The sequence below is a fragment of the Alligator sinensis genome, unplaced genomic scaffold (genome assembly GCF_000455745.1).
Source record: "Alligator sinensis unplaced genomic scaffold, ASM45574v1 scaffold666_1, whole genome shotgun sequence".
Lineage (NCBI taxonomy): Eukaryota > Metazoa > Chordata > Crocodylia > Alligatoridae > Alligator > Alligator sinensis.
Window position 1 is genome coordinate 1,801,503 of NW_005842216.1, and position 9,851 is coordinate 1,811,353.

A 9,851-nucleotide genomic window follows, 5' to 3' on the forward strand; every position below is an offset into this window, starting at 1 on the left:
TGTATGGATGAAAAGTGCTATGTACAAGCTTAGTAGTAGTCATAGTTTAGCATCACAATGACCTATGTAGGTGGCCACTACAATTAGCATTGCTAAAAAGTGATGTTGTCTTAACCCATTCATCTTTTTCTGACTATGAAGAAATTATTTTACACTGCTTCTGTGCTATAGATGTCTGAGAAGAAAAGCAGTGAACTGAGTTGACCCACAAAAGTCTTCCAAGCCAATAACAGAGCAGATATGTGTAAATTCCTCTGATGTTTTAATAATATAGTGTGACTTAAGGTGAGGGAATCAACCTCCCTAGCAAATTAGTGAAGTGTTTCCTTAGTGACTGTGATTATTTTTTGTATAAACTTTTAGTAGGTGGTTGAATTGCCCTTATTCACATTGGTGAGGAGTTCGGCCTATTCAGATAAGTTAAAGGTTCAAAATCGGACCCTTGCTGTTTTTTCCCAGGCTTACTTTTTCACCGTTGGCTATTTAAAGATTCAATAACCACATTCCAAGTGACAATGAAGATCCAGATTCTTTAGAGTTTCAGTTTTTCAGTTTAGTTTAGTAGTTTTTCTATGTTTTTATTCTCTTGGTTTCATGCATACAGCATTGGATTTAATTTTATAAATAATTTTCAAGCTGTCTTCCCATTGCCAGCTCTCCTGTAAATTCATCCTTCTCTCATAGATTTGATCCAGGATAGACAGTGAGGCCGTGTTCAGATGAGCATGTGCCTGTTGCAGCATCTCAAAGCAGTTTGAGATGCCATGGAAGGCATGCTAGGAACGAAAAAATGTTCCCCACACTGCATATTTGCTGCGCAGGCTCTAAGTTTGATAGCGGGACATCCTGGTATAAAAAAAACCACACACACGGGAAAAAAGCAGTGCAGGGCAAGCTCCTGCAGCATGCCCTGAAGCAACCAGAGGCTGGGTCCTCCAAAGAGATGCTCTACCACCTGGCCAGACCATCTCTATGCCTGCCACATGCCCTGCTGGTCCAGCGCACTGCCTCAGTGTACTCATCAGGTCTGAGTCATTTACTGGTTACATTCAGAGGTGCAACAGAGCAGCTGGACTCACAGGGCAGTGATAACACACTGGGGAAGCAGCAACTTCTGGCTGCCACAACGCTTGATGTGGTTGCAAGGCTTTGGCAGCTGCTGTCCAAAGTTAGCACATGGGGCTGCTGCCCATCTCCCTTCCTTAGTCATGCTACTGGTTATTTTATATCTAGTATACAGAACAGGCACTCCCCACCCATCCATCCGCCTCTTCTGGCCCCTAGTGCCCAATATGCAGAACAGTATCTCCCCTCCCATCCATATCCAGAGGCAACAGGAATGTCCACCTAATCCTCCAGCATCCTGAGTCCTCAAGGTTGTTACTGAGGCCATGTGTAGATGAACTGAGAGGCATGTGCACAACACTTTAAAGTGGCCTAAATGCTTTTGCACCGCTTTAATGGTGTCAGTTTCTGCATGCGTCGGCAGTGTGTTGCGCATTAATTCCAGCCGCTGTAGGAAATTTGGCAGTGTAATGCACCTTAAATGACTTGGAATGCAGCAAACTAAAACTCCTTCAAGGAGTTTCAGTTTTCTGCCCCTACAGCTGCAGAGCAAAGCACCATAATCTGTGCAGCTCCATGGCTCTGCAGGAAACCTGGCAGCAGCCCAGGAAAGTAGGCTTCACCCAAAAAAAGTGGCAGGCCTAATTTTTTTTTTCTTCCCCTCCTGGAGCCTGCCTGCCTGCCTGAGATGCACGGGGGCCCAGTGCTTCCCTCTATGGCTGCAGTGCCCCACAGGACCACCCAAGTCAGGTGCCTGCGGGTGGGTGCCACCTGAGTCGCCACTGCTATGGAGGGAAGCACCAGCCCTCCTCCCCCCAGCCCAGCCTAGCGACTGCTCCGCCTGCCAGCATCTCACCCTCCCCTCCCCGCTGGAGAGGCAGGTAAGTCAGCAGGGTGTGTGCACAACATGGGGGTTTAATCATCCCTAAATTGAAGTGGTGTTTTTTAAAACCCACTGCTTCAATTTAGGGCCCCTGTTTCATCTACACACACCCTCATCAGTTAAACCTTCCCACTGCTTTTGCAATAAAAATCTGCAAGTGCTTACTGGCCTGGATGCTGTCTCTATCTGTGGGGAGGAAGGGAGGGGAGAGGTGGGAAGGAGACGGTCAGGGGGCTTGCTATACAATAATTCATTTTCTCTTCCCAAGAGATGGAAAATGGGGCATTTCTCAAAGTTGGGGGTGAGTTTTATTCACTGACCAACTGCAAACACCCCAGGGGAAAGAACAAGAGCTGAAGCCTAGTGTGAGAACCAAGGGCTGCCAAAGGCTCCAATGTGTATAGTCCCAAGGGAGACTTGTTTGCTGGCAGCCCCTACAGCAGCAGCTCCTGCTAGCTGCCACTATCAGTCTCGGCTGCCACAGCCAGGCCCATGGGCACTCCAGCCCTTCCACCCTGGGTGCACCACTGGGGGCTCTGGATGGAGTGGGTGGGCAGGTGGGGCCTCCATGAAGACCGATGTGGGCTGGACACATTTGACAGGGTGGATGGGATAGGGCTGTGGGCAGGTAGGGAGTAGTGTCATAGGCAGGAGAGGTAGGTAGGGCCAGGGCTGGTGATGCAGCTGGGACTGGGATCACGGGTTGGTGACAGCTTGGGGCCGGGGCCCAACGCAGAGCTGGAATCTTCTCCCTGCATGCAAGGGACGTCAAGGGTCATTGGATCCAACCCCCAGCTCAAATGTTGGAATGTTACTCCTGAATCATCCCTGGCCAATATTTATCCAACCTCTTCTTGAATACCTCCTTGGAAGGAGATTCCACGACTTCCTGGGCAGTGTATCCCACTACCTTGTCATTCTAACAGTGAAAGTGTTTTTTTCTGAGATCTATTCTAAATCTACTTTGCTGCAATATAAAGCCATTACTTCTCATCCTACCTGCTGCAGCAAGGAAAAAAATGTTCTTTTTATGGCAGTCTTACTTGAAGGCTGCTGTCATTTACCCCCTTAGTCACCTTTCCTCCAACTTAAGGTATTCACTAGTTCATGTCTGGAAAATGCCTTGCAACAGGAAATTTCTCAAGAATTCCTAAACATCTCCTTTTGGCAGCCTCCCATTACCCTGCTTTCTGTGTCAGGATGATCCTGATACCTGCAAACATTGACCCTGAAAAGATGGTTGATGAGCCAAAGGAAGGCAAGAACGAAACACAGCAAAATATAAACACTGGGCTTTAGAAAGTCAGACATGAGGAGCCTCAGAGAACTGGTGGGCAGGATCCCAAGTGAAGCAAAGCTAAAACCAAGCATTGTTCTTACAGACTGTTTGACAGCTGCCTTTATCACCTGGAATCAACGTGTAACCAGTCATGCTAAAGAAAGACACTTAATCATTCATATGCATTGTGGGCCTCGGCCATGAAGTGTAAATGTAAACTCAACATAAACCTGGCCAAACCTCAGTCTGGACAAGACAGTTGCAACCCAGTCCTAAAACATACGAGGGCTTCAACAAGCCCTTTTGGATGACAAGATGAAAAAAAAAAAGAAGCCTCTCCTAGTTCCTACCTGTTTTTATTTCTTACAGATTCAACCATGGGCAGATTTAAATACTAAATCCATGTTGGAACGTACCACACTCCTTGAGAAGACAGAAAAAGTCCAAGGTGATCTGAGGGACTGAGATATTCTACATCAGAACAAATTTAGCTTCCTATGGGGATACTTATATATGGAGATTTATGCAGCCATGTAAAAACTTACATGATACACAGCCCCTCATTGGTCAGCAGCCCCCTATGCCTCTGCTGGTCCAGAGCAACCTCCCAGAAAGTCTGTCTGAGGGACTCAGTCCTGCCTTCCCTCTCTGTAGCTGCAGCAGGCTGTGGTTAAGGCGATGGGTCCCATGATGGGCCTCTTCTCCATCACGAAGGGCATCACGATACTGTTTTTGAGAAGCTCCCCTGTCTCCTGCTGCAGTATGAGGGAGGGGTTGACAATCTTCATGTCACTGTGGTGAGATGCCACCTGGAAAACCAGCATTGGCCTCTGTGTGTGTGTGTGTGTGTGTGTGTGTGTGAATTGCCCTAGGAACTTCATAGCTCTTTAGGGCTTTCCTGGTGCAGTTCAAGACCCCTTAATGAATCAGCCTTGCCAATCCTTGGGGGCCTAAATTCACAGCAGCCAGACCTGTAGATAGATCATGGCCGTGTTGGGAATGCCACTTCCATTTTCTGGGAAGTCTGATAAGGAGAGACAAAATTAACTATTGGACCACTCCTTCCAGCTGAGTTTCACTCTGTTTCCTCTGGGCTTGGCCTCTCAAAGCACCACAGAGTAGGGAGGATTGGAGATTGTCTCTTATGGAGTACACGGATTATGGTCAGGGCCTGACAGTTTAAAACATGGAGATTTGGGGATTTCTACAATGGGTTATAGAAGTGGATGGCTACCACCCCACTGCCTGTGAAGCATGTCTCTCCTGGGTGAAACAGGCTGCACCTGTGCAGCCCCCAGAGGGGAAAATCCCACTTCAGCTCTGTGCTCCCTATTCCTGTGTCCCTGGGCCTGTGTGGGCAGATGCTGGCTGGTCCTAAATCTGTGGTCACTTTCAGGGCATGGGCAACTCATGCCACCTGAGTCAGGAGACAGCACATGACCCCCAGCAGCCAGTCAGCGACCAGAGAAGGTGTGTCCCCAAGGCCAATCTTGCCGACTGGGGGGAAGTGGGGCAAGATAGCACCAACCGGGAAGTGGCTTCAGCACTCCCAGAAGTACCAGCGGTGCTTCATCTGGTGCTCCCCACTCCCCAGCTGGCACTCGCAGCGGGGGCACCGGTGCTCCCACCTACCCCCCTGTCCATCACCTAATCAGGGAGTGCTGCCTGTCAGGGGGTGCACCAGCCCACTATGCTTTTTAGGTCCTTCTCCCCAACAAGAAGCTCAAGACCATCTGCTTTGCCCTGTACACCTAGGTAAGGGGAGGTTGTTCCTGTACTGCTCATCCTGAGGCCCATCAGGTCCGAGTCCCATTAGCCAGACAAACCCAGCTGATGGCAGTGCAAAACTCCACTCTGCCTGGCAACCTTGCCCAAGAAGAAGAAAGCAGATGGTGGCCTCCTTGTCTCCCCTCAGTCATGTTCAACTGATGGGGCAGGTCCATGCAAATCCCTTTGTCATAGCAAGTCAGAACCAGAACAATCAAGAACCAGAACTGTTTAAGTCCAGCCAGGAGCAGCCGTGCTGCTAAAGAAAGTTGGAAATCAGGATCCCCTCTTGTTTATGATCTGGACCTTTGAGTTCTTGGCTCTTGCTGTGATTTCAGCAATGTCTCCTGGGGCTCAGGAAGACTCTGGTTCAACTCATAGAAAGTGGGAACTTAGGATCCATTCCATACTTTCATCTCCATCTGATGGGACTGTGGAGAATCCCTTCCCTTCTTCCCACAGGTGTGTGATAACACACAGCTGCTGAGACCAGAGAACCACTGTCTCGGTCTGCTTGGTAAGGACAAGAGACTCCAAGTGACACAGGGGTTTCCTTTGAACCTCCACGCACTGTGCCAAATCATGGAAGGGGGAATAAGAACAAAGACTGCTAAGGTCACTGAGGTAGTGCTCTTCTCCCCTGCAGCCTGTCCCTCCCCAGACCAATTTATTTCCCTTGTGGGCTCCCAGCTCAAGACTGACAAGGAGGCAAGCCATGTGGCATACCTGTCAATCTTTAGTGGCATCATTGCTGCTGACTGTAAGTATGACCAAAGCAAATGTGTTGACTGCCATCTTGGCTGACCCATCAGGAACTGAGTTAAGTCTGTCCAGGACTAATAACCTGCCCTGCTATAGCTGCACTCAAGAGCCCTGGATGCATAGAGCCAGACCTATGTCCTCTGCTGCTTGGTCACAGAGGGCCAGTAGCACCCTGAGTCCTGCTGGATGACACAGGAATGCTGGGGCCAAATCCTGCTTGGACACCTTTCCGGGGACAAATTCTGGTCAGACACCTTTCTTGGCAGCACTCTGAAGTCAAGAGGTTTAACGAGACCTTTGTTATGGCCCAAGAGACTTTCCCAGGTTCCAAAGTAGAGACAGGAGTTTGCGCAGGTTGCCACAAGCAAGACTTTTGAAATCTGGGTCCATCTTGCTAGGGAGGGTGAGCTCCCAGAAAAAAAGCAATATTGTGCCCTCCTTCTCCTTCCAGTGCCGGAGACACAAAAAATGTGAAGTAGTCAAGGCCACGCAGTGCTCACTTGGTGATCAGAGTACTGAGGTGAGGTGATTTGTGAATAGTGGCTGTGCTAGGGATGGCACATGGACCTGACACACAATTCACACCTGAGGTTCTTGGTTCTCTTGTAGAGAAAACCTTTCCTCCCTATCACCATCTTCAGGGAAGGCAGTGGAGAGAGTCTGCCCCTCTGCTTCCATAGCTGGGGGAGAGCCAGGATCTAGGGAAGTGTTATCAGATTGCCAGTGGGGAGGGGGATCTGCTTTCCCTCAGATGCCAATATGGGACTACTGAGTAGCAGGGACACATTGTTCTCTTGCCTGTGTGAATGGGGCCCTTTTTATAACCCCTAGAAGTAAAATTGGAGGTCTGGGGACCCTCCTCCCTCCCTGCCACCCTGTCCAAGGCGTATATTTTCAAGCAGTCCAGCTTGTCTGGCAGCCAAACGGTAAGAGAAATGGTAGGAGAAATCAAGGGACTTGGTGCTGCTGTCCTAGCAGACTGAAGCCTGCCATTGGCTTGAGCAGGAGCATAGGGTGCCCCAGGGCAGCCAGGCTGAGTCATTAGAACCAGAGTCAGCTCAGTTCCGCTGGTACAGATCTAGGGAGCTCTAAGAGAGAGGAGCTACTCTGCATTTTTTCCAGGGTCTCAGGGAGACCAGACTCTGACCTGGACTATGTACATCTTCTGATGAGGCTGAGATTTACCCCTTCAGGCACCGAGGAATGAGGTAAAACCCTGACCACACAGTCTGTTAGGGAAACTTCCGTGAGAACAGATATGTTCTCTTGTAAGAATAGACTCCCAAGGATGCATCTTGGTGCCCAGGACATAGCTCAGCCCATTGATAGAACCACATTGACACAACACAGAGGATTGAGCTGGCTGGGCCCCTGGAGCAGACAGAGCAGAGTGGGTGTGTGATGCCTGCACATTTGTGTCCACCGGGCTGAATTTGAAAGGTTCTCTTGTAAGGACGAGGGAAGTGAATACTTGTCAGTTTTCACTTCCAGGCCCCAGAAACTCTTTGTGTCCAGCAAGTCATTCTACTATGTTTGAGGTGTTTGTGAATTGGGAACCTGCCCACCAGCTTGGCTTCTCTCTTATCTCAGCTCCAGTGTGCTCTGAGCAGGACATAAAATCAATGGTAACTGTGCAGCATTCAAGCTGGTTGCACAGGAGATAGAGCCTGAGTGTCCAGTCAGTGCCTCTCAACTAGCTTGTGAGCTTGCTGTCTGTTTCTTGTGCAGAAGTCCAAAAACCGTTCCCATCAGGATGCTGAGGAGGAACAGAGCATCCAAGCCACCTGCGTGGAGATCCTGGAAAATCTGGATGTCTCAGTCAGTGTCATGAGCCAAGCAGGTGACCAGTTACTGCCTCTGCATTAGTGACTGACACTTCTCTTCATCCCCTGTGATGGATGAAGCCAGTGAGGGACCCTGTGAGTCAGTGAGGGACTCTGGATTTACCCCAAGGGAACAAATCAGAATCTGTCCCTGAGCCCACTGCAGCCAGGCCATGATTTCTTGTGCACCAAGGTGGATTTGTAATAAGTGGTCAGCCATCTGCAGCCCTTGATGCTATCCCGCTGGGCCTGTGGCTGCAGCAGAGCTGTGTCCCTTTGGGGGAGGCGTGGATGATCCCTTAGGTAGACAGTTGCCTGCAAACCCTGGATTGTGGACTCCATTGCCCAGAAGGCCTTTTCCACTTCCACCCCACCTTGGAAATCTGAAATATATCACAGAAGGAGCTCTCTCTCTCTCTCTCTCTCTCTCTCTCTCTCTCTCTCTCTCTCTCTCTCTCTCACACACACACACACACACACACACACACCCCTTGGCAGCTTGGAAGGACAAATGAATGCTAACACTTTGACAAATGAGCAGCACGCTGAGTCTGCAAGACTTCATTTGGAAGAATTGTGAACTAATTGGAGAATCAAAAATTGTGAACAGGGAATGATAAAAAAAATGCCACCTTAAGACACTGAGGAGAAACACCAAGGACCTTCTTCCATGTTGCTGGCTGGCAGTGGCCTTCATGCTATTTGCAAAGGACAAACGTGATGACCCCAGGAGGGGTGGCAGATGGAACATTATAAATCAGCACTTTAGAGCCACACTGGTATTCGTTTTCTGCCCTTTGAAGAAATATCATATTACTGTGTAAAACTGGACATACCTATAAATCGAAACGTGTGTGTTTTAGCTCAGTGTGTCTGTGTGTGTCTGGGTGTACAGGTATGAAAGTGAGAGAGAGTCTGTCAGTTGGGGGTTTGCACTGCAAGTTTTTCACTGGATGTGGAAGATGTGGGGTTTTGTATGTTTTGCTCTGTTTGTGAAATGCCTATGTGAGCGTGAATATAGGTTTCAGAGAAAATGTAATGCACAGTAAGTATGTGTGCCTTACTATGTATGATGTGAAAGACTTGTATTTCCAGGTGTTGATCTGTGGGTCCATGTTCAATTCTGTCTGTGTTTTTGCATGTATGTATGTGTGAGTGTGTGCCTTAGTGTAGTTCAATGTGTGTGCACACACTCACTCACATGCCCAGTGATCCTGGGCAAGCCGTTCGAGAAAATTATTCTGGCACACATCCAGGAGGGACCAGCAGGGAAATGTATGCTCAGGGGCAACCAGCATGGGTTCATCAGCAGCAGGTCATGTCAGACCAACCTGGTGGCCTTCTACGATCAGGTCACAAAATCGTTGGATGCAGGGGTAGCAGTGGATATAGTCTTCCTGGACTTCCGGAAGGCTTTCGACACTGTCTCTCACCCCGTTCTCATTAGGAAACTGGGGGACTGTGGCGTAGACACCCACACAGTCCAATGGGTCGCCAACTGGCTAGAGAGCCGCACCCAGAGGGTGGTAGTGGATGGGTCCTTCTCGGCCTGCAAGGACGTGGGCAGTGGGGTCCCGCAGGGCTCGGTCCTCAGGCCCGCCCTGTTCAACATCTTCATCAGTGATTTGGATGAGGGGGTGCAAAGCACCCTGTTCAAATTTGCTGATGACACCAAGATGTGGGGGGATGTGGGCACAATAGAAGGGAGCAACAGGCTACAGTCAGACCTTGACAGGTTACAAGGATGGGCGGAGGAGAACAGGATGGGGTTCAACACAAACAAGTGCAAGGTGATGCACCTGGGGAGGAACAACCGGCACCATACCTACAGGCTGGGGAACTCCCCTCTTGTCAGCACGGAGGTGGAAAAGGATCTTGGAGTCATTATTGACTCCAAGATGAACATGGCTCGGCAGTGTGGGGAGGCGGCTAGGAAAGCCAACTGTACCTTGTCGTGCATTCACAGACGCATTTCAAGCAGGACCAAGGAGGTGATCCCCCCCCTCTATGTGGCACTGGTCAGGCCGCAGCTGGAGTACTGCGTCCAGTTCTGGGAGCCGCACTTTAAGAGGGATGTGGACAGCATCAAGAGGGTCCAGAGGAGAGCCACTCGCATGATCATGGGACAGCAGGGCAGGTCCTATGAGGAAAGGTTACAGGACCTGAACCTGTTCAGCCTCCAGAAGAGAAGGCCGAGGGGTGATCTTGTGGCCTGCTATAAACAAGTCAGGGGGGATCAACAGGCACTGGGGGAGTCCCTGTTCCCCCGAGC